At 42.6% G+C, this 24,976-nt stretch overlaps 1 pseudogene; it reads right to left on the bottom strand.

The window, feature by feature from the left end:
- Window positions 1-414: 414 nt before the first annotated feature.
- LOC144806567 (uncharacterized) overlaps window positions 415-24,976 on the bottom strand; it is a 55,809-nt pseudogene continuing 31,247 nt past the window's right edge.

Here is a 24,976-nt window from a genome sequence, read left to right as displayed (position 1 = left end):
TTCATTTTCTTTAATATATCCTGCACCTTGCTCTGTTCTTCTCTTTCTCTCATTTCAATTCATAGCAAATTACTCAAATTCATTATTGCTTTATCAGCACGGCACAAGTCGGGGGGTAGCCACAGTTTGAAGCGGTCCCCCAACTATTATCTAGAAACGGGACTCAGTTCCACATAGCTCCTTAGCCTGCAACTGGTAATTGTTACTTCGTGCCCCAGCACTGCAGACACAGGCCTCTGAGTGTTTGTTTGTGTGAGTGGCGCAAGAGAGGAACAGAGAACTTGACACAATTAGTTCTTCTATTGCTTAATACATTGGCTGGATAAAGAATAACGTCAGGAAACAAGCGCAAATTAAAAGCATATTTTATTTATTCGCTGAAAACTGTTTAAAAATGCAATTTCCAAGTTCCACATATCTGTTTAAAAATATTTACACTTTCAGTCCTTTTTCGAGTTTAGTTACAAACTAATAGTGGGCAAAACACATGATGTATAAAAACTGAAACCAAAAACTTATTTTTACATTATTTTATGTTTCTTGTTTATTGTTTTTAAAACAGTCCATCAACCTTTCACGTGAAAATTATAAGGGCCTGACATCACTTCTTGTGATGTCACTACCTGTGACGTCACTGTGATTTGCATATGATAATGGGCTCCTTCACTATTTTCCTTACTTGTGCCCTGTTTATTGGCATGACATGGGTCTATAGGTATTAAAAATAAACATTAAATTCACAGGTGTTCAGCCCATTTCTCTGGTGATGTCACATATTGGCATGTATTCGGCTGCTTCTTCTATTTTTAGATGAGTACAAATAACGTACGTTCCCCCTCCTTCCAATTCGTTCTTTTTCTCCCCATTTCTTTGTCTCTCTCACTCTCTTTATCTCTCCCCCTCTTTATTTCCCACACACTCCTGTTAGCTTTAGCTTCATGAATGTCACTGCCACTTCTGGCATTCATACGACAAATCCTTCAGAACATTTGAGGACAAGGGACAATCAAGTGTGGAAGATGAGTTGCTGGGAGTGCAACTGATTGTCCTGGCACATATATGCTTTTGATGTGGGATTTCGCTATTTCACCACATTCTTCAAACAGAGTCTACTGCTTACAGTGGCTCAATTCTGGTAAAAAGTAGAGTTTGGCAAGTCACAAAATGAATAGGGAGAGCCAAGTCGGGGAGGAGCCATGGGTCACACTTAGTTATAAGGCCCGAGACACGAGCTGAGCCATCGACCGAAAACAGTGTGTAAGAGATGCAGCAAACGTTACTTAAAAACAAGGTATATGCTCTTTTATATCTGAAAATAGGTTATTTCTTGAACACCTGTGCTTCGCTTTAATTCTTTATCTACACTGCAGTGGCATTTGTTAATAGTAATACATGCATTTTACCAATGAAGTTTCTCATCTCCAGATCCCTGACAACATGTCCACTCTGGGTGTGTTGGGTTTATAGGTTTTATCACTAATCCGACAAGTTAGCTGAAAATACCACTGTTAGTCCCAGTATTGTTCAGTGTTGCTTTTACAGGTTGTGTGATCAGGTGCGATTAAATGTTTTTCTTTGTATCTCTTCTTCACCAAATAAAAATCAACAATGTTTCTTTTCTTTTAATCCACATTGTGCTTGTCTCCCACTGTGTATCCTGGTACATAATGTCACTTTGCTATGTGTACGGAAGTGAACAATCACTGGAAACAAACACTTTTATAATCCTGCAAATACTGTTATCTGTTTTACTTCTTTACTGCTATTCGGGTCTTTTATCATCTGGTATTTCAATGTCCCACATAATTTGCATTGGATCTTTTTCTGTAATTCATTCCTCTCACAATAACTGCACTGTTTTGCTCTTTTCTATGTCCTCAGAAGGGTCAGAAGTGGAGAAATGTGGCTCAATGGTTAGAGCGGCAGACCCTGATGCAGAGGTCTGGCCCGGGACCTGGGTTCAATTCCCGCCTCGGCGGGTCTTGGGCTCAATTTCCTCGGACCTGATAATTCTCGCCTCGGTGCCTATTCTAATCATGGGTCCCACTCTGCAACTCTGGGCAATAGCTTGCTTAATCTCCACAACGACCCCAACAGCGCTGGGATGACTGGCTTCACCCTGGGGGTGCCCAGGAGTGGACATTTCACAGGAAAGCCAGGAAGGGTTCCACAGCGGTATGCGTTACAGCACCAGGACACCCCAGTTGGGGTATTAGTGCACTTTACAAGTACAAATTACATTTACATTTACAAGGGTCAATATTATTTTTGATGTTCTTAAGTTCTTTCCGGAATCTCTGCAGCTCTAGGATTATTTCCATGTGAGTTAAATGAAGGAGTGAATTCACTGAGGGCTGTGTGGGATTGAAAATTGACAAAAGCACTTCTCACTTTCAGTGCCCTTCTATGTTTTCCCCCTGTGTGTTTGCTGATGACTTTGTAGCTCTAATCGTCGACTAAAGCTCTTTCCACATTCATTGCACTTGAGTGGCTTTCCCCCTGTGTGTGTTTGTTGATGTTTTCGTAGGGTTGATAACTGACTAAAGCTCTTCAAACATTCACAGCAATCATATAGTTTTTCCCTTGTGTGTGTTCGCTGATGTCTTTGAAGGTGTGATAACTGACTAAAGCTCTTTACACATTCACTGCACTTGAATGGTTTTTCCCCTGTGTGTGTTCGCTGATGACTTTGAAGGTGTGATAACTGACTAAAGCACTTTGCACATTCACTGCACTTGAATGGTTTTTCCCCTGTGTGTGTTCGCTGATGACTTTGAAGGTGTGATAAATGACTAAAGCTCTTCCCACATTCATTGCACTTGAATGGTTTTTCTCCTGTGTGAGTTCGCTGATGATACCTTAATGCTGAAGAGCTGCGAAAACTACTGTCACATTCCGAACAATTATAGCGTTTTCCCTCTGTGTTTTATTCGCTGATGTCTTTGTAGTACTGATAATTGACTAAAGCTCTTCCCACATTCAGTGCAATTATATGGTTTTTCTCCAGTGTGTGTTCTCTGATGCTCTTTTAGGTATGGTAATCGACTAAAGCTCTTCAAACATTCACTGCACTTGAATGGTTTTTCTCCTGTGTGAGTTCGCTGATGATCCTTTAATGCTGTAGAGAAGCAAAAACTACTGTCACATTCACTACAATGATAGGGTTTTTCCCCTGTGTGTGTTCGCTGATGTCTTTGAAGGGTTGATAACCAACTAAAGCTCCTCCCACATTCACTGCACTTGAATGGTTTTTCCCCTGTGTGTGTTCGCTGATGACTTTGAAGGTGTGATAACCAACTAAAGCTCTTCCCACATTCACTGCACTTCAATGGTTTTTACCCTGTGTGTGTTCGCTGATGACTTTGAAGGTGTGATAACTGACTGAAGCACTTCCCACATTCACTGCACTTGAATGGTTTTTCCCCTGGGTGTATTCGCTGATGTGTTTGAAGGCTTGATAACTGACTAAAGCATTTCCCACATTCACTGCACTTGAATGGCTTTTCCCCTGTGTGTGTTCGCTGGTGTCTTTGTAGTTCTGATAACCTACTAAAGCACTTTGCACATTCACTGCACTTGAATGGTTTTTCCCCTGTGTGTGTTCGCTGATGACTTTGGAGGTTTGATAACTGACTGAAGCACTTCCCACATTCACTGCACTTGAATGGTTTTTCCCCTGGGTGTATTCGCTGATGTGTTTGAAGGCTTGATAACTGACTAAAGCACTTCCCACATTCACTGCACTTGAATGGCTTTTCCCCTGTGTGTGTTCGCTGGTGTCTTTGTAGTCCTGATAACCTACTAAAGCACTTTGCACATTCACTGCACTTGAATGGCTTTTCCCCTGTGTGTGTTCGCTGATGACTTTGAAGGCTTGATAAGTGACTAAAGCACTTTGCACATTCACTGCACTTGAATGGCTTTTCCCCTGTGTGTGTTCGCTGATGACTTTGTAGTTCTGATAACCTACTAAAGCTCTTTACACATTCACTGCACTTGAATGGTTTTTGTCCTGTGTACATGTGCTGATGAAGCTTGCGTAGTGATGACAAACTAAAGCTCTTGCTGCATGTGTATGATTCTTCTTTCTTGGTTAGTGTCTGTGGGTCGGGTACATATTTGTCTACATCCCATGACTGCATTTCCTGATGGGCCGACATGGCTTATAAAGCACTTGTGTTTTTCTCACACACTTTATATGTGTGCAGTATTTTGCATGTTTTATTTCTGTTTTCACAAAAAATGCGATAGCCACCAAATATTTGCCACACTCCTAATACGTAGAAGGTGTCTTTGTAGGCGATTGTGCCTTTAGATTGGATTATGGCTATGCACGATTGCGGGTAAAGATGTATCTTCCTTCTGACCGGTGCAAATTAGGACAGTCTATTGTATTGTAGCTACAAGAACTCCTCTTTCCTTTACCCGTCAGTTGTCCGGCTCTGCTCTGTTGTGCTTTTCTCTGGTTACTGTGGTTTGTCAGGAAAGAGTTTACAATTCTCCTAGAGCACGGAATGATGGCTTGTCATCATTTTATAAAACAGAGCTCTGCGGTAATCACACCATACAGATCCCATGATATTGGACACTTGTTTATACAGGAGGCGGTTTGTTATTGTTGTTGCCTTAATTTTCCTAAGGTCATTTCTTCGTCTTGTGGCATGGAGGTGCACAGCTCAGCGTCTTACAATCACTGAACTGCCCTTGATGCTTGATCCGGGATCTGTCAGTTTGTGTGCAGGTTCCTCTGTCGCCGACTGCGCTGATGTTTTCCTGAATACTGTAGCTCAATATTTCTGCTATTATTGAAGATTTACAGCATTCGCTTTATTATTGATGGTCATTTCACACATTCAAGGCTTGTTTTCTGTTGGATGTAAAAATATTTAAAATTACTAAATTGAAACATAATGGAATGAGAATTCACAATAGTGGTAAAAGACATTTCGGGGAAGATTTACCAAATCTCCACACAATGCAGCACAGCCCTCCCCCCGCGAGGCAGCGCTGTGTGGCGTGACAGGAAGGGAACAGGAGAGCACCATATTTTCAAAGATATGGCTCTCTCCTTCCCTTTCCCTTGCGTCGGCACTGATTACAGCAGCCGTGCGCCATGCACACACCTTAGCACCAGAGCGCTAGGGTGTGTGTGTGAGTCCAGCATCGGTTTTGTACAGGAAGGACACCGTTCCTGTACAAAATACTATGTCAGACATGAGGGAAGGCTTTTCCCACTTTGCATGCATGTTGCACAGTGCAGCACACATGCAAAGTCAGAGAAGGAAGGAGAAATTAATTCAGTTCTCCTTCCTTGTGTCTTGTTTAAAAGGGTGCAGTTTTCTCATGCTTAACCCAATCTACTGATTTTGGTAAAATGGGTTTAGCATGAGAAATCTTGGGTGGTTGCACGGGAATGCCCATGCACCCCCCTTGGCAGGTCCCAATGTGTGAAGTAATGCGAAGCAGTGCTATGCGCAGTTTCACATTACTTTTACATTATTTCCAGCGCTAAAAAAATTTTGCGCTGGAAAGTAAATTAGGAAAAAAAGATTTTGCGCTGTTTTGTGCCACTTTTGTGATGCAAATACGGCGCAAAATATTAGTAAATCTCCCTCTTCTTCTTTACCACCTTTAAAAATTAGCAAGAAATATTTCATCATACACAGATATTTAACTAAAGGTTCTGTTGATCAGGTGATATCTTATTAATGTCTGAAAAGGAGGTGATTTACCAGCGTTCACAGAGTAACTGAGCAAAGTAAAGGCGCTCACGGGGCACCCAAGTGCTTGAGGTTTTGCTTAAGATAGACGCATATGGTCAAGATTTAATTTAAACAAGAATAGATTTTAGAAAAAGAGATGGATCAGGCTGGGCTGCAAAATTTCCAGTAACTCTTTACGAAGTATACAACGAAAGTAACTCCATTTACACACTTCTTCTTATTCTTTCCGATTCACTTACGATCATCTCAAATACCAACTCCTGTCTTTACCTCGCTGTTCATAAGTCACCATTGACACTTTCAACAGCTACCTTGGTTGAAGCATTTCTGGTTTCTTCTACCCTAGAAGATTGGAACATTATTGTGGGTTGGGGGGGTTCCTATCACCATAACATCTGTCCATCTCCCTGAAACTAGTGCAGCTTACAGAGCCTGGTTCTGGCCTGAAAGACAACTTTAAAAAGCGGTCTTTAGTTCTTCCTAAAGTAGATAAAGTTCTGTAAGATGCAGCTCCTTCCGGGGCTTCTGTGTAAAACCGAACGAGGGGTTCACTGTAAGGCCCGTCCTTTACATTATAAGCGCAGATATGGCAAACAAACGTTGATTCATATAATTTAATATTCAACAATATCAGTCATTTTGTACTTATAGAGAATCCATCACACCCAATAATTTACCTGCCATATCCCCGCAGCAGATGTGTGCATATTACTTTTTTTCCCCCCTTTTCCACCATTACATGGCATCTGGTATGACGTTGTCCGTTTGGGGCCCAGGATGCCACTTTGTGACCGGATGGGCATTTGGCAGAGCGGGAGGAGGTCTCAGTTATCCACAGGTGATGCGGCATTTCCACCTTTCCATATTTCCCATCTTCTAGTTTATCTCATTTCCTGCCTTCGGTCCCTCTACTGCTCTCTGGCTGCTCACTCACTCTGTGGGGTATATCAGAAGTCAAATAACGGCCTGATACTCACAAGGCCGTGGTTCTCACTTCTTCTACAACACTTATTGTGTCCTAGTTTAGAGTTTGTCCAACAGATTATTGCCTCAAAACTAGGGGTGGGCGAAGAATTCAGCTCTGCCGGCGGAGCTCGCGAATTTTTGCCCAGAGTGCGGAGTTCCAAAAAACTCCATGAAGTAATGCAGAACTGAGTTTTTTTCTCTAGCAGTTCTCCAACGGTAAGGTGGCGAGCGCTTGTGAGAAAATATAATGCACTAGACCTCCTCCTGGCGAGATTTCTCATTGCGGTAGGTCGCGACCACTCGAGTGTAGAAATCTGCCATTCTCGTTGATGAAGCTGCTACTCGATTAGAATGTCAATTTGAGCGGCAGAAAGCAGCAGCGCCCTCTGGCACAACGCGTAGTGCCGTTCGTGCTGCTTTTATAGTACTAGAAACCGGGAATGGGCTTTGGCTCTTAACCAGTCAGGCTAAACCGACCAAACTTTAGATAACAAAACGTGTGCCAGGACTGATAGTTTTTTAGAGACTATTTACTCATGACCTCTATGAACATAACATAAACGTCTGCTTTAACAATTGCATCATTTAATGACCAAGAATTGATTTTTTCAATTTTCAATCTTAGAAAACAAATATATATACTGTGTGTACAACAACATAAACAAGTATTATATATACAATTATATACAATAAATATACAACACATTTGAAATGACGAATTTTTCACTTATACCACATCCATACTTCTTTCATCCTTCCCAAACATACTACAAACAAAACAATCCCTAAGGGCACCAAAATCCAAATATAAAATGAAAATAGATTTAAATCCAAATCTCAATGGTCGAAATTATTCTGAAATGATGTTTAAGGCACTTTTTTTGTAACAAATTCTTTTCAAAAAAGCGGATTGAGATGAGCTATGGTGATTCCTTAGAAAGGGTGACCTGGGATAATGGTCGACGCGTTTCGAACCCTGAAACTTGTGGGGTTCTCATCAGGACCAAGAAGACTCTACAAAAAACAAAACATAACCATTTGTAGGTGAACTAAAAAATTAACTTAAGTGTGCCTCCCCAATATGTAGTGGTGGTATATGGGAATCTAAAAAAATTGTTGAAAGTTCTGATTAGGTCCTTCTTTACATGACAAACATTGCATGTTAGTCATATTCATGCATCACATCTCTTATTCTCTCATTCTCTACCCCGACACTTACCCCAATGGGAGGAAGACGATCTGATGGCGGACACACAGCGTGGGCGGCTCGCCTAAGGCTGTTGAGTAGTTCGGATGATCTTTTTCTGTAAGTTTAAAAAAGTAACCACCAATTACGGACTTGTGACCTGCGTTAGCACTTGGTTAGCGCCGAACTGGAAACACGCTCGCATATTGAAACCTTTCTTTGCTGAGCTGCGCGCCACAACCGGTTTTAAAATAGAAGTGATTCCACAATTTTCTTTTGCTTAGCGTCCTGCTTTCTGTTAAAGCAATCTCGGACTTGGATGCAGTCTTACCTGAATCAAGCAAAACTTTCTGAGTTAATCAGAGTCCTAGTTCGACAAAAACGTCCTGGTGAGCCATGGCACAGATTGAATTCAGTCAGTGCCTGAGTGAGTGTGGAAAATTACTTCCTGTATGTCACATGATCGGTCTCACGTAGCAAAGCATTCTGGGACCAGAAGTCCAATGTATATAAGAGGTGGTTCTAAACAAAATGAAAATGTTTTTAAGGTCGTCCTATTGTACCATAGATGGGGCTGTCTGTGTGGGTGTAGAACAATATTCCCTTTATATTGCATTCTCTACATGGGACTATATGAAGAAAAATTCATTTACAATAACAACCCATACTCGGACAGCATTTCTAAATATATGAGGTACATAGACGATGTCTTCTTTATCTGGACCGGATCCCAAGAACTTCTGGAGGAATTTGTCGGCTGGATTAATTCAAAAACACAGGACATTAAATTCACCGCGGAATCATCAAATCGAGCAATTACATTCTTGGATGTTAAAGTTTTTCCCTTAAATGGCGGCTTAGGAACAACTCTATATCGGAAAACAACTGACAGAAATAAAAGCCTCCATTACACAAGTTACCACCAAGAAGTCTACGACAGAATTTGCCTTTCGGACAATTCTTGAGGATACGGAGGAATTGTTGTACGGATGAGTACTTTGCACATGCCTCCCAGCTCGTCGAAAGACTGGTTGAAAGAGGGTACCCAAAGAAACTTGTGAGACACGCCCTTGAACGAGCATGGTGGGTCCCCAGGGACTCGCTGCTTGAAAAAAAGAAAAAACAGGAATCCACTAGAATCGTGTGCGTAACAACTTTTTGTCCCAGTGCACACCAACTAAAGAAAATGATCAATACCAACTGGCATTTAGTTAAAGATCTACATGAGGACTTTTCGGAATTGCCATTGTTTGCATTTAAGAAAGATATGAACGTGGCAAACCATCTGGTCAGGGCAGCATTGCCCAATGAACAACAACTCAATCTCAGACAAATGCTTCAACTCCCTCCAATATTGGGACATCATAAATGTGGGACCTGTACATGCTGTGAGCAAACAGTAGAAGGATCAGTTTTCTCTTTTGAAGGCACTCATTGGAAGCATGAAAGCTTTACTAACTGCAAAACGAAAAATGTAGTTTATGGGATATTATGCCCATGTCCAAAACTGTATATTGGGAAGACCACGCAAGAGATCCGTCAAAGGATTACCCAGAACAAAGCTCGGATAAGAAGACATGTGGCAAATGCACCACTCGTCAACCATTGGATGTCAAATGAGCATAAGGAATCTAAACTCTCATGGACGGTAAAATCAAAAATCGAAAATGACAAACGCGGCAGTGACCTGGATGCCAGACTGAGCCAGCGGGAAGCTCTGTTAATTATGAAATATAATACCGCAATAAATGGCCTCAATGAAATTTCTGAAATTTTCAAGCTTTGAGAGGGCCCTTCTCAAAACTTTCAGAAGGCACCCCTGGATGATAACATCAAGATATACATTGCCTTTCTAACACTATGAATACTGATTGAGAAGGGTTGAACTGCGAACCTTTATATTTTTCCTTCATACTAAATATTGGGTTCACCATGAGAACTGCCCACCTACCTGTGCCTCGCAACATTCACCTAAAGCAATATCTTGAATTCTAAGAACCCCCACTGCCCGCGCGCAACAGTCACTTCATTTGGACTACCTCAGGACATACAGGACTTCAGTTCCCACAATGCTTCACGCAACAACGACTATGCGATATAAAGGGAATATTGTTCTACACCCACACAGACAGCCCCATCTATGGTACAATAGGACAACCTTACAAACATTTTCATTTCGTTTAGAACCGCCTTTTATATACATTGGACTTCTGGTCCCAGAATGCTTTGCTACGTGAGACCGATCATGTGACATACAGGAAGTAATTTTCCACACTCACTCAGGCACTGACTGAATTCAATCTGTGCCATGGCTCACCAGGACGTTTTTGTCGAACTAGGACTCTGATTAACTCAGAAAGTTTTGCTTGATTCAGGTAAGACTGCATCCAAGTCCGAGATTGCTTTAACAGAAAGCAGGACGCTAAGCAAAAGAAAATTGTGGAATCACTTCTATTTTAAAACCGGTTGTGGCGCGCAGCTCAGCAAAGAAAGGTTTCAATATGCGAGCGTGTTTCCAGTTCGGCGCTAACCAAGTGCTAACGCAGGTCACAAGTCCGTAATTGGTGGTTACTTTTTTAACCTTACAGAAAAAGATCATCCGAACTACTCAACAGCCTTAGGCGAGCCGCCCACGCTGTGTGTCCGCCATCAGATCGTCTTCCTCCCATTGGGGTAAGTGTCGGGGTAGAGAATGAGAGAATAAGAGATGTGATGCATGAATATGACTAACATGCAATGTTTGTCATGTAAAGAAGGACCTAATCAGAACTTTCAAAAAAAATTTTAGATTCCCATATACCACCACTACATAGGAGAATGGTAGCAAAGACTCAAGGTAGGGGAAGCGCCATTGGGGAGGCACACTTAAGTAAATTTTTTAGTTCACCTACAAATGGTTATGTTTTGTTTTTTGTAGAGTCTTCTTGGTCCTGATGAGAACCCCACAAGTTTCAGGGTTCGAAACGCGTCGACCATTATCCCAGGTCACCCTTTCTAAGGAATCACCATAGCTCATCTCAATCCGCTTTTTTGTCAAGAATTTGTTACAAAAAAAGTGCCTTAAACATCATTTCAGAATAATTTCGACCATTGAGATTTGGATTTAAATCTATTTTCATTTTATATTTGGATTTTGGTGCCCTTAGGGATTGTTTTGTTTGTAGTATGTTTGGGAAGGATGAAAGAAGAGTGGATGTGGTATAAGTGAAAAATTCGTCATTTCAAATGTGTTGTATATTTATTGTATATATAATACTTGTTTATGTTGTTGTACACACAGTATATATATTTGTTTTCTAAGATTGAAAATTGAAAAAAGAAATTCTTGGTCATTAAATGATGCAATTGTTAAAGCAGACGTTTATGTTATGTTCATAGAGGTCATGAGTAAATAGTCTCTAAAAAACCTATCAGTCCTGGCACACGTTTTGTTATCTAAAGTTTGGTCGGTTTAGCCTGACTGGTTAAGAGCCAAAGCCCATTCCCGGTTTCTGGTCTAAGAGCGAGCAGCTGCTCGCGAGGCTTACTTTGAAGTGTGACAAGCTACCACTTCAAATAGGCAGTTAAGAACCCTGCTATAGGTTCGTAATACACATGTCCCATTAGTAGGGCCCACTGTGGTAGTAAGTGTCATTTGTTTGTATGTTTGTTTGTCATTAACCAATTTTTATGTGGAATATCTGAATATTGGGTATGGCTGAAAAAGATACTTTCGCTTATAGTGAAGAGCATATTCGTAACCTTATTAGTGCCCCCCCGGTGTTCGCTTCTGCTACATTGAGCACCTCAGCTAAAACTCAGAACGAATCCGAAAAATTAATTAGATTATGCAAAAAACAAATCCGGACGGATTTGCACGGACATTTTTTGTTGTTACATTTGAAGGCAGGGACTCTACCAACTGGACTGCAAATACACAATATTCCAGTGGTTTTCACGGACGACCCGGAATATAAAAGAAACTTTAGCTGCATTGAGACCAAATGCAGCAGAGACCTCATGGTCTTAACTGTTGAAACGGCACACAGAATTTCACTTAAACAATTGGAGGAAATCAATGTGTTGGAAACTGAAATCCAAAACAACCAATTAATTACGGACTCAAAAGCCCTTTTGGATAAAATTGAAAAAGAGATTTTAGAATTTAAGGAATTTACAGTAAATCAGAAAAGTAATACATTTGATCTTGACAAAAAGAATTTCTCTCTGGAATCAACATATCCGTATCTGCACAAAGACTTCTATTTAAGATCAGAATCAAGACGCTACCTTGGAGATAACCAAGGGAGATCACGGAACAAATTCCTTACATTTTCGGACACTTCATCATCCTCATCAGGAGGCGAGTCTGATTCTGGTGGATCAAGGAACAAACAAAACAGAAGGGATAACCAACAAGATCAGCAACCTCATCCCCAACAACAACAACAACAAAATCAAACTACTTTTTTAGGGAGAGGCCAACGGAGAGGACGAGGACGGATGCGCTACAACCAACAACCATGGGAAATGAGAACGCGCTGACAGTATTACAAGAATTAAAAACCTACTCAGTTTTCAATCTGTCCACACGCACATTGACCTCATCAGAAATTGCCATATTGAACAAAGGTTTATCCTTCGTCCCCTCGAAACTGTGGTAAATAAATAATTAATTACCGGTACTATTTTTTAATACAATCAATAAAACAGATAGCTCAATAAATAAGAGTCAGGATTCGAGGTATCTTGAGTCGACAGGCTTTAATCAGGCATAAAGGACAGGAACAGGACAGCCTGCAATAGAACGGAATGGCAGCTGCCAGGGAACGGGAAAGGACAAGAGAGGATGGGTAACTTTTTGTAACAGTCCACAGTATATATATATTAAAACAATTGCATTACATTCAATACAGTAGGCGTAGCAGTAGGCGTGACTCGTAGCAGTCGCGAAAGATAAGGGCAAAATGATGTAACAAGAAGGCGTGTACAGGGCGTATACATAGACATGTGATGTAAACGTAACAGAAATGTCATAAACGGGGCGGAAACATGGAGGGGGCTACCTGAGCAGCTGGGACCTCTAACCTAGTGGTGCGCGCAAACGGGCAATGACGTGTTACCAGGGAGAACTGGGGGCTATGACATCTGCGCTAGAAGAGGAGACTAAAGTCTGGAGTGTCAGAGCGACATGTACCCAAGGCATATCTGGTATCTGGTGTTTGGAGTACATATTGATAGAATCCAAAAGTTATCAGGGCAAAGGCTACTAGACACTAAGACTGGTGCATGCATAATTCTACATGTGTTGCGTGTGCGAGGAATATTCTATGAATATTAATACAGTATTTCTCTTACATGGAGACATAAAGGCTAGACCATGACGGAAACTATTGATGCGATGCAGTAGCTTAGGAATGCAGAGAAGGAGGGCTGGACTGATAACTAGAAGCATAACATACTCTAGGCAGACTGGGATGCAGAGCCAGGCCGGGCCGGGCACTGCGAGGCATGAAGTAAGTGAAGGGTCAGGGATGCAGGTGGGGGCTGTATCGCTCCTCGGAGAGGGTTCAGGAGACAGGAGCTGAATCTGAGTCCGGGCCCTTTTGAGGCCTAGAAACGGGGACAATTCAATGAATTAACGTGCACACTGTGAAATGTGGCAACGTAGGTTTACATAGGCCTAATATTCGTTGCTTTCACGATGACTGGAAACTGGCATACTAGAGATGGACACAACTGTAATTGCGTCTTTAATCGATCAGGAGGGAATACATGCATATCGATCATGCACATATAACATAAGATGGGGAACACGTAGGCACATACAACATGGCAAAATTTACTTTTCCACATTCCCTCCTTGTGCCCTACGTTTCCATCAGGAAACATCAATATTCATGATACCATCTATCATTTCATATAGCATCATCTGCTCGTCTCGAATTGTCTTGGAACGGGATTTAGGACTAGGAATACAAGAGGTAGCACACATGCCGCAAATCGCAGGGCCACATTGTATACAGAGGCAGCAACTGAATATGATCATTACTGCAATACCTAGGAATGACAATACTTTCCATCCCCAGGCAGATATAATACTCCAGAGCCAACCGGACCATGTCCAGGTGCCTGGATTCTGGTGTAACTGATGGGCAATTTTATGAAGTCTGGTTATAGCTGAATAAACAGACGGCGCGTTATTAGGAATGAAAATGCAGCAACTAGATCCGATGACTCTACATGCTCCTCCTCTATCGGCCAGTATGACGTCAAGAACGAGACGATTTTGGAGCACGACAAATCTCATAGCAGATTGCTCTTCAGTTAAGTTACCTAGAGCAGAAGTAGTCTCATTCACTACTGCTTCAAGGGTTCTGGTTAACCTACGTATTAACTTACTATTCTGGATAGGTCCTATAAAGAAGAAGAAACCTTTATTGAAGTCTTGATACTGTTCTAGGGTAGTTTCAGTTTGATCGACAATTGGGGACTCGATCTCCCTTCTAGGTCTGACGTGTACTAGATGTGTGTTTCTGTGATAATCAGATGGGGCTAGAAAAACTGGTGGCAGTAGGAAGGCAATGTAACATGTTCCATCCCAATCGAGGGGCAGACGAACATATGCGGTCTGACCACAAACAAAATAAGAATGACGTGAGGCTTTAAAAATAGATTTCCCACTGTCACTATACTCGACAGTAGTAGTACAATCACTATGTCCTACATGTGCGGAACCATTCTTTCTGACACATAATTCGCCTTTGACCGGTAGTACTGAAATAGCAGGCAAATCTGGAGTAGTATCAGACTGAACATTCAGGACCATGAAATTCGAGGAATAATTACCTAAATCATATACTTCATTTTCTAGATCTAACCCTGTTCTATGGGAGAGACCTTGCTTGTCTGGAAAACATGTTCTATTCAGAAGGGACATATCATTGGAGGATGACGTTAAAGTGGACCATGCTCCACATGAACCATTATGTGAAAACGGATAAGGAAAGAGTGGCAGAACTCCCTTCGGTGTCTGGAAAGGGGGGAGTCGACCACACACCCAACAATTAGTGGCATTGCTGGTCTGGTGTGAATAGTGTAACATTCGAATGAATGTGTTATTTCGCATAGCAAGACGATAGGATAGCTCGTGAGGAGGCAGATCACTAAATGTGTGCTCTACTGTAGCATTAGAAAACATATGTACATGTGAAATTGGAAAACATAAAATGTAAAGCATAACTTGTGCAGGTAACCATAAGACTCAAAAATATCAAGAAAAATAAAATGATAATACATCTTTTAGAGTTTTGACTAACTCTCTCACTATGGGGGTCTATCTCATACATGTCAGGAACCTGTCTAACCGTTTCACCCGAGAGGGACTTAGACAATTAAACTGGCTGACTTTTTTTTACTAGACCGAAGCTTCTCCTTATACTCCTGTTGCGGAGTTTTCTCTAACAGGGGAAGCTTGAGTTCAGAGTCTGTTTTTAGGCAGTCTTTAGGAATAAGGCAGTCCTTAGCAAAAGTCTTTTCTCGTAATCCATGGAATTTTTTGATATGGCCCAGGTGGACCCACCCCTTCCTGCCTTCAAGTTTGACGGCGGTCCTTGTTGTAAGCAACACCATGCGAGGCTCCTTCCAGCGGGGCTCCAGCGGACTTGAACGATCAAAATTCCGGACAAATACGTGATCACCGGGAACGACTTCATGCGGTTTCACCTCGGTGTTGTCTGGAAATGCGGCGGCAACCTGTGAACGACAAGAGTGTAGGGCAGACATCAAGGAAGCTAGGTAATCTGTCAGCATATTACTGGAAACATCTGTAATACTGCGGGGTCTAGGTGTACCCCACATGCTTGGGGGGCGGCCGAATACGACCTCATACGGGGACAGACCTGATCTGGAATGTGCAACCATCCTCATATAAAATAAAGCAACTGGCAGGGCAACCAGCCAGTCTACACCTTTTTCTCTACATACTTTTGCAATGCGGATTTTCAAAGTCTGATTATGTCTCTCTACGAGACCGGCTGCTTCAGGATGGCGTACACAATGGAACTTCCACTGGTACCCTAACAGAAGGGAAACATGTTTCATGAGCTCAGATGAGAATGGCTGGCCGTTATCTGAATACACGACCCTAGGGAGTCCATAGCGGGGAAAGAACTCACGAACCAACTGCCTGGCAGTGGTCGCGGCTGTGTAATCTGGAACTGGATATGCTTCTGTCCACCTGGACAAAGCGCATACAACTACGAGGATATACTTGAAACCTCGACATCGCTCCATCTGAATATAATCCATCTGGAGGACTTCAAAAGGGTGGTCAGGAGGTTGGAATCCACCTTGTTCCACCGGGACACTTTTACCTGGATTGAACTGACAACATATCATACAGGTACGGACTTTCTGCTTGGCTGCAGCTCGTAAGTGCTTGTTGAACCAAAGGTTCTGAATACTGTCTAACATAGCTTTTTCTCCTAGATGTGCTGGACTATGTGCGGTATTAATAATGACTTGAACCATAGAGTCGGGGAGAAACCATGTGGCTTTTCCCTTCGTCAACCATCCTTGATCTGTCTGGACCCCTCCTTGTTCGGACCATTTCTTGATTTCTTCGGGAGTAGCGTGTAACTGTATGTCTATGACATCTTGTGTAGGGTCCTTGACTGTCATACAAGTAGTCGGATCTGGAGTGAGTGTCTGTGTCGTGTTAACTAGAATGTCTGGGGTCTGAGCTGTAAGCTTGGCTGTTCGATCTGCTAGATCGTTACCTTGGGAAATGATGTCAGTAACTTTCGTATGTGCCTTGCACTTCATGATAGCGATAGCTGTCGGTAAATGTATTGCCTCTAACAGAGCTTGAATGAGGAGACCATGCTGAATCTTGGTTCCATGAGAAGTCATGAAACCTCTCTCCTGCCAGAGCACTCCAAAGTCGTGTACGACTCCGAATGCGTAACGTGAATCTGTATATATGTTTACTTTCAGGTTCTTGGCACGTATGCAGGCTTGGGTCAGAGCAACTAGCTCTGCTGCTTGAGCAGACAGGGTGTCAATACGATGTGTTTCTATAACTTCAGTTTCAGTAGTCACTGCATACGCGGCTACTAGTTCTCCTGTACTTGTTCTCATACATGAACCATCCACATAAAGTGTCAGGTCGGGATTAGGTAATGCAATGTCTGTCAGGTCTTGTCTTGGCTTTGTCATAGTGTTAACAACTTCCACACATTCATGTGTGGCAGGATTTGAAGTAACTGACGGTAACAGTGTAGCAGGATTTAGAATGTTGCAGCGTCTGATTTCTATGTGTAGCTGAAACAGTGTCAGTTCATAACCTGTTAAACGTGCAATTGTCAAGTGCTGAGTCTGTGTTCGGTTTAAAAGAACTTCCACGGAATGTGGAACTTGTACTGTCAGGGAGTGTCCTAATACTATGGAATCACTTTGTCTGATAGCTAGAGCTGTGGCTGCAACTGACTTGAGGCACGCAGGCAGAGCCTGGGCTACTGGATCTAATGTGCTCAAAAAATAAGCACAGGGTTTGTACTGTCCTGCTTGATCTTGTGTGAGAACAGATAATGCAGTACCATCACGTTCTGTGACAAAAAGTGTAAAAGGCTTACTGTAGTTCGGTGTTGCTAGAACAGGTGCTTGGCATAAGGCTTTCTTTAATTCATTGAAAACAAGTGTATGTTCCTGGGTCCAAGGGAGGACAGTCGATACGGCTGCCTCCTGTGTCGTTAACTGTATCAGTGGCTTGGCTAGAAATGCATACTGAGGAATCCATTGTCTGCAATAAGAAGTGAGGCCAATAAAAGCTCGTACCTCCTTCTGTGTCTTGGGCTGTGGAAGACTCGCTATTAACTGGATACGGTCTGGTGTCAACTGCCTACCCCACTTGGACAGTAAGTGTCCTAAGTAGACCACTTGCTGGACACAGAATTGTAATTTGGAAGGGGACACCTTGTGCCCCTGCTCGGCCAGAAAATACAGAACCGTGAGTGACGCACGCTCGCAGTCACGTTCAGAACGGGCTGTGATCAGTAGATCATCAACATACTGGAGCAGGGCAGTGTCAGTTGGCATGTGAATATTGTCTAGTTGTCTCTTAAGTGCTTGACTGTAAATACTAGGACTTTCTGTGAAACCTTGAGGAGCTCGTGTGAATTTATAGCTTCTTCCATTTAAACAAAAACCGAAAAGGTACTGGCTGTCTGGATGAATGGGGACACTGAAAAATGCGTTCTTGAGATCGATAACTGTTAAGAATGTAGCTTTAGAATCAATGGCTGTCAATAGGGAAGAAATATCTGAGACTACTGGGTACTGCGGTATGATACATTTATTAAGCTCTCGAAGGTCAATCACTAATCGATATACTGGAGGTGCATTTGGATCAGTACGTTTCAGGACTGGAATGATAGGAGAATTACATACATTGGAGTCAGTTTCTACAACCACTCCTTGAACAATAAGTTCGTCAATAATTTTGGATAAGGCTGCTACAGCCTCAGGTGGCAATCTGTACTGTCTGATTCGTGGCAAAACTATACCTTGCTTGAGAGTCACACGATGGGGTGTGATATGCATACAACCTACATCAGTTGGACCTTGCGCCCATAAATGCTGTGGTACATTCAATAATCTTGGATCAAAATCACGTAATACATAATGACCTTTAAAGTCTCTCAGAAACAATCTGACCCCTTCTGGGGAGCAGCAAATTACTGCACCTAATTCTTTTAATGTTTTAATGCCTAACAAATTTTCTGGACATGATTTCGTAAGTAACAAATCAGTAGTTCGGGACAATGGACCAACTTCTAGAGTGATTGGTTTCGAAATTTCATTAACAATCGGCTTTCCTGAAAATCCAAGGGAAACATTTTTAGAGCCTGAGAGCGGAGCCCCTGGAACCTCGTCATGACTGATAGTAGTCCTACTTGCCCCTGTATCAATCAAAAACTTTCTGTCTTTCCCTAATACTTGACTGTGTAGATAGGGACCCTCTTGATCTACAGGTATCTCGATGAGAGGCAAGCCTACCTCCCTCTCTAGGCTGTTTCATGAATACTGCTGATACTCTGGATACTCTGTCTGGGCATACTGGTACATTTGCTGTGTAACATGCTGTGTTGCAGCGATAGGCTGCGGTGCTGGAACTGTCTGTTGTGCATTCTGTGGTGGCTGAGAAGTCTGTGAAACTTGTTCTTGTCTAGGCGGACGTGGTCTTTCTTTAGTCTTGCCAGTAGCTATGTTGTGTTTCAGAACTGCACACTCGTTTATAAAATGACCTGGCTGTTTACAGTAATTGCAAGTCCCTTTAACGGGAGCTGCAGGATGACTGGCTTGATTCGGACCCCTCTTCTGACTGTCTTGTGGAACAGATTGTGCAACTAATACTTTCATTTTCGTGTCTTTCATACGTCTCCTTTCGTGTTCTTGCTCTTCCCTGATTCTGTTCTGGTGATACTGGAGCATTTGTAACATCTGTGACGGAGTATTAGCTTGCCAACTACTTTTGACTTTCAATACTCGATTTTTAACTTGTGGACTTGAATTCTCGACTAGTTTGGTAACAAAAAGATGAGGGTACGATTCACTACTTGTTTTCAAACCACTGTTAATAATAAAACATTTTTCAAATCTAGAATAAAAATCACTAGTGTCTTCATCCTGTTTCTGTTTACAAGCTGAGATTGCATCCCAATCTTCCTTTTTCGTGGCTAGTAACCTTGGCAAAACCTGTATCAATAACTCTGGCAATTCTTTAACTTTACCCCCAAGACCGGTACCTGGTACTCGTGAATTATCTTCAGCTTCTAGAGCTGTCCAATCTATCTTTTTCTCTCCCACCTCCCATTCTTTTTCCTTGAGTTTTTCATATACCCCTGCGGGCAACAGGACCTTTAACATTTTAATGATATCAGGATACGTGTATTCTCCCATACGGAGCATGTCTTTTAATTCTCGATGGAACCCTGCTGGATCTTTGTCGTGACAGGGAATTAACTTTTTCATCTCTAAGAGTTCCATCTTTGTGATAGGGGTGTAAACAAATACTCGTTCTAGCTCACCACCCGCTGTCCTAACTGGGTGTACTTCTCGTAACGGATGCTGTCTATCTATGTAAAATGATTTACTTTCTGGAGGTGAGACACGAACAAAATGCGGATTCAGAAACGTTCGATATTTGTGGCGCTGTTCTAGAATGATACTAATTAAATCAGTACCTAGACCTCTCCATCTATACTGGAGTAACTCGTTCAGAACATCATGTAACGGACCTGGATCAGAATGCTGTCCCTCATACAGTGTAATGAGGTGCTGGATCATATACATACCCACCAGTCGCTGCTCGGCTGGGGGCAGTTTCAGAAACATTCGTGCCACTATTTCGTCTGGAAAAGTGGTAGAATCAGTAGTCCATCGGACTGCTGATCGGGCTAGTTCTTGTTCATGCATGGTACTAAGTTCACTATAACCGATTCGTGATTTCAGAATGTGATCGGTAACTTGAAATACTTGCTCAAGAGAACTTTGTTCTGGTGCTGGAGAAGGGAAAACGTTCTTGTGTTCTAGGCGTGAATGTCGGTCGGGAAGTCTAGTTCTACCTACATACGCTATTCTGGAGGGATTCTCGTCGTCTACCTCTTCAGTATCAGAGTTGTCTTCTTTCTCGGTTACTTGTGCTGCTTCTCGTTTCTCGTGTAACTTTATTATTTCCCTACGGATTTTCTTGTACATACTCTCTATACAGTTCTGTGTCTTGTGTCTTCCCTCGGCTATATGGTCACTCCACCTGGTCAGGACTTTCATTTCTTCCGGATCTTTATCCGGATAATCTTGTTCCCTTATTAAACAATTAATTAGAAACTTTAAAAGCATGAGCTGAATCTCGACTTTTCTTTGGACCATGGCGTTGCCAATACTTTCTGGATCTACTCGTGTACGGATGAAACTATATATTCTGTCTAGATATCCTTTCATATTCGGCAGGGTGTCCAAATATTCGGTCACCCGTCTTACACGCAATGAATACAGGACCATATCATCATCGCCTGGGACTGGATCATAACGGCATTCGGTAAGGGCTCGCTTGATATCTGCAACTGACTGAAGCTTGGGCGAACGCTGTAACGCTCGTTCATGTAGCTCGAGTAACGTTAGACGTCTGTGTTGAGGCGGGGTTCCAGGAGGACTTCCCCCCGTGGCCCCTAGACTAGAATTGTCGACGGGTATTGTACGTGCTGGGAGAGTGACTGATGTAGCGGGTACATGTACTGTAGGCTGGACCGGGGGTACCGTAACAGGTGCTGTAACGGGTGCCCCGGTGGCTGGAGGAACAGGAATTACATTATTTACGGGAGCTGGCGGAACAGGATTTGCATATTCTGGGACTGTGTCGTCCAAATAGGACGAGAGAAAAATATCAGCTGCGGTCGGTTTGTGACGTAGCTTGATCGGAACTAATGGCGGCGGAAAATTACATGGTGCTTCCGGGGTTGCTTTCGGCAAGCCCTCGGCAAGAAGAGGATACATACCCTTAATAAGGGCATTTCTCTGTCTGTCTGACTGTTCGGCTTTAACTCGTTCACCTACTTCGATCAATTCCCTTTCTTGGGCTCTTTCTGAGGATTCCCTACTTAATTCTGTTTTTCTGATTTCTTTTTCGGTTTTTCTATGAGATTCTTTGCGCCATAACTCGATGGCGTCTTTCTGGGACTGTCTGGCTTTCTTTTTCCATAATACTTCTTCTACTCGCATGATGCACTCGACATCCCACGTACCTGATACGGGCCATCTATATTTCTCTTCTAATTCCTTGGTGTAATCCACCCATAAGTCTAGATATAATATGGCACTTAGGCCATGCTTATGATACATAAAATGACCTGGACTGTCCCTAGGCGGGACAGGAACTGCTTCCTCGAGCAATCCTTTTCTGGTTTTTAACTGACGTAATTTCGAGAATAGAGGCATTGCCTAGGCTGGAATCTGGACACAATACAATACACGATAAACACAATAATAACTGGAAAAACAAATCACTCATACCACGACATTGAAAACACATGAAATAACATTTAAAATAACAATTCGGACAGAACACATGAATTTCTCGAGAACAGAACTTACTAGAATGACTAGATGCACTGCTAAAACAGCACGAAACTTACCGGTCCCATAAAGAGACACGTCAGGACCCGCGTCCACCTAGGTGAACACTTCGTGTTGGATCTGCGTACCTAAACCCACGGACCAGAGACAAATTAATTGACCCTGTCTAGATACTACCCCAGCAACGGTACTCACCGGGCAGCAAGAACGGAAGGCCTCGGACTGGACTGCTACGACGACGGACTACGAACTTCGGACTTCAGTTACAGGTGGGCCTCCGGATACCTCGGACCTTGGACTCTCGGCTTGGGCTCTGGTCGGGACTCGCCGCGTTCCTCACCGCCTCGTCTGGATGCTGGACCGCAACCTCCGTCTCCTCCGTGGGCCTGAGGGATACTTGAAGCAGAAATATCTGCCGGTGCGCAGTAGAGTTCCGTCACGGCTGCAGAGGGTCAGGGGGCCTGCGTGGCTTCGCCGGCGCGTGGGGAAAGGGCAAGTCCCTATTCGGGCGCCATTATGTGGTAAATAAATAATTAATTACCGGTACTATTTTTTAATACAATCAATAAAACAGATAGCTCAATAAATAAGAGTCAGGATTCGAGGTATCTTGAGTCGACAGGCTTTAATCAGGCATAAAGGACAGGAACAGGACAGCCTGCAATAGAACGGAATGGCAGCTGCCAGGAAACGGGAAAGGACAAGAGAGGATGGGTAACTTTTTGTAACAGTCCACAGTATATATATATTAAAACAATTGCATTACATTCAATACAGTAGGCGTAGCAGTAGGCGTGACTCGTAGCAGTCGCGAAAGATAAGGGCAAAATGATGTAACAAGAAGGCGTGTACAGGGCGTATACATAGACATGTGATGTAAACGTAACAGAAATGTCATAAACGGGGCGGAAACATGGAGGGGGCTACCTGAGCAGCTGGGACCTCTAACCTAGTGGTGCGCGCAAACGGGCAATGACGTGTTACCAGGGAGAACTGGGGGCTATGACATCTGCGCTAGAAGAGGAGACTAAAGTCTGGAGTGTCAGAGCGACATGTACCCAAGGCATATCTGGTATCTGGTGTTTGGAGTACATATTGATAGAATCCAAAAGTTATCAGGGCAAAGGCTACTAGACACTAAGACTGGTGCATGCATAATTCTACATGTGTTGCGTGTGCGAGGAATATTCTATGAATATTAATACAGTATTTCTCTTACATGGAGACATAAAGGCTAGACCATGACGGAAACTATTGATGCGATGCAGTAGCTTAGGAATGCAGAGAAGGAGGGCTGGACTGATAACTAGAAGCATAACATACTCTTGGCAGACTGGGATGCAGAGCCAGGCCGGGCCGGGCACTGCGAGGCATGAAGTAAGTGAAGGGTCAGGGATGCAGGTGGGGGCTGTATCGCTCCTCGGAGAGGGTTCAGGAGACAGGAGCTGAATCTGAGTCCGGGCCCTTTTGAGGCCTAGAAACGGGGACAATTCAATGAATTAACGTGCACACTGTGAAATGTGGCAACGTAGGTTTACATAGGCCTAATATTCGTTGCTTTCACGATGACTGGAAACTGGCATACTAGAGATGGACACAACTGTAATTGCGTCTTTAATCGATCAGGAGGGAATACATGCATATCGATCATGCACATATAACATAAGATGGGGAACACGTAGGCACATACAACATGGCAAAATTTACTTTTCCACAAAACCTACAAACTTCGTTAAGATGAAATTGGAAGCAATGGAGTTTTGCCGTATGATTCGACTCAGAACTTTCTTTAAAGATTCTCCCCCTTCCAATATGTTGGAAGTCACTGGACTTAAAAAGAAATCTACCTTTATCCCTCCTGGGTATAAAATTCGAAAAGAGGTTTTAACATTTGAAAGGACTTTGCTTTCAGGAATATCAGCAATTGAACATAAAAAGCAATACATCAAATACAACCTTCAAAAAAGTGAAAAGGATGCCCCATTGACATTAAAAAATGACAAAACTGTGGTCATAAAACAGGCCGATAAGGGAGGAGGAATAGTGGTCTGGGATGTAAACAAATATAAGGAAGAAATATTTAGGCAACTCAATGATACCAACTGTTATCGTCGGATCGGAAAGAACCCCACAAATGATCTACAATCCGAACTTTTCAGGATCATTCAAAGTGGTTTTGAGTGTGGGATCCTTGGTCCTAAAGAATTTCTCTACCTTCAAAATACAAGTCCCAGAATACCGGTGTTCTATGTTCTCCCCAAGTTACATAAAGATGACACAAATCTGCCAGGACGCCCAATTGTTTCGGGCTGTGATTCTCTCATAGAACCAGTGGCGAAATATATTGATTTCTTTCTGAAGCCATTTGTCAACGAAGTACCAGCTCATTTGAAAGACACCACAGCTTTTTTGAACCGAATAAAGACTGTACAGTTTGACATTACAAATCAATTATTGGTGACAATGGACGTCACTTCACTTTATACTCAAATACCACAAGAACAAGCATTGGAGACGTTGGAGTTTTTTCTGGATTCTAGACCACGCCCCAGAAGGGTCCCCACAGAATTTTTGTTAAATTTAGCAAAATTTGCTTTACAGAGAAACTTCTTCACATTCGACTCCGAATTCTTCTTCCAGGTAAAAGGAGTAGCCATGGGCTGCCCCTTTGCACCTGAGCTGGCAGTTCTCTACATGGGACTATATGAAGAAAAATTCATTTACAATAACAACCCATACTCGGACAGCATTTCTAAATATATGAGGTACATAGACGATGTCTTCTTTATCTGGACCGGATCCCAAGAACTTCTGGAGGAATTTGTCGGCTGGATTAATTCAAAAACACAGGACATTAAATTCACTGCGGAATCATCAAATCGAGCAATTACATTCTTGGATGTTAAAGTTTTTCCCTTAAAGGCGGCTTAGGAACAACTCTATATCGGAAAACAACGGACAGAAATAAAAGCCTCCATTACACAAGTTA

The sequence above is a fragment of the Lissotriton helveticus genome, assembly GCF_964261635.1.
Source record: "Lissotriton helveticus chromosome 1_1 unlocalized genomic scaffold, aLisHel1.1 SUPER_1_unloc_88, whole genome shotgun sequence".
NCBI lineage: Eukaryota > Metazoa > Chordata > Amphibia > Caudata > Salamandridae > Lissotriton > Lissotriton helveticus.
The sequence above is the reverse complement of the archived record's forward strand: the minus strand, read 5'-3'. Positions and strand labels throughout refer to the sequence as shown.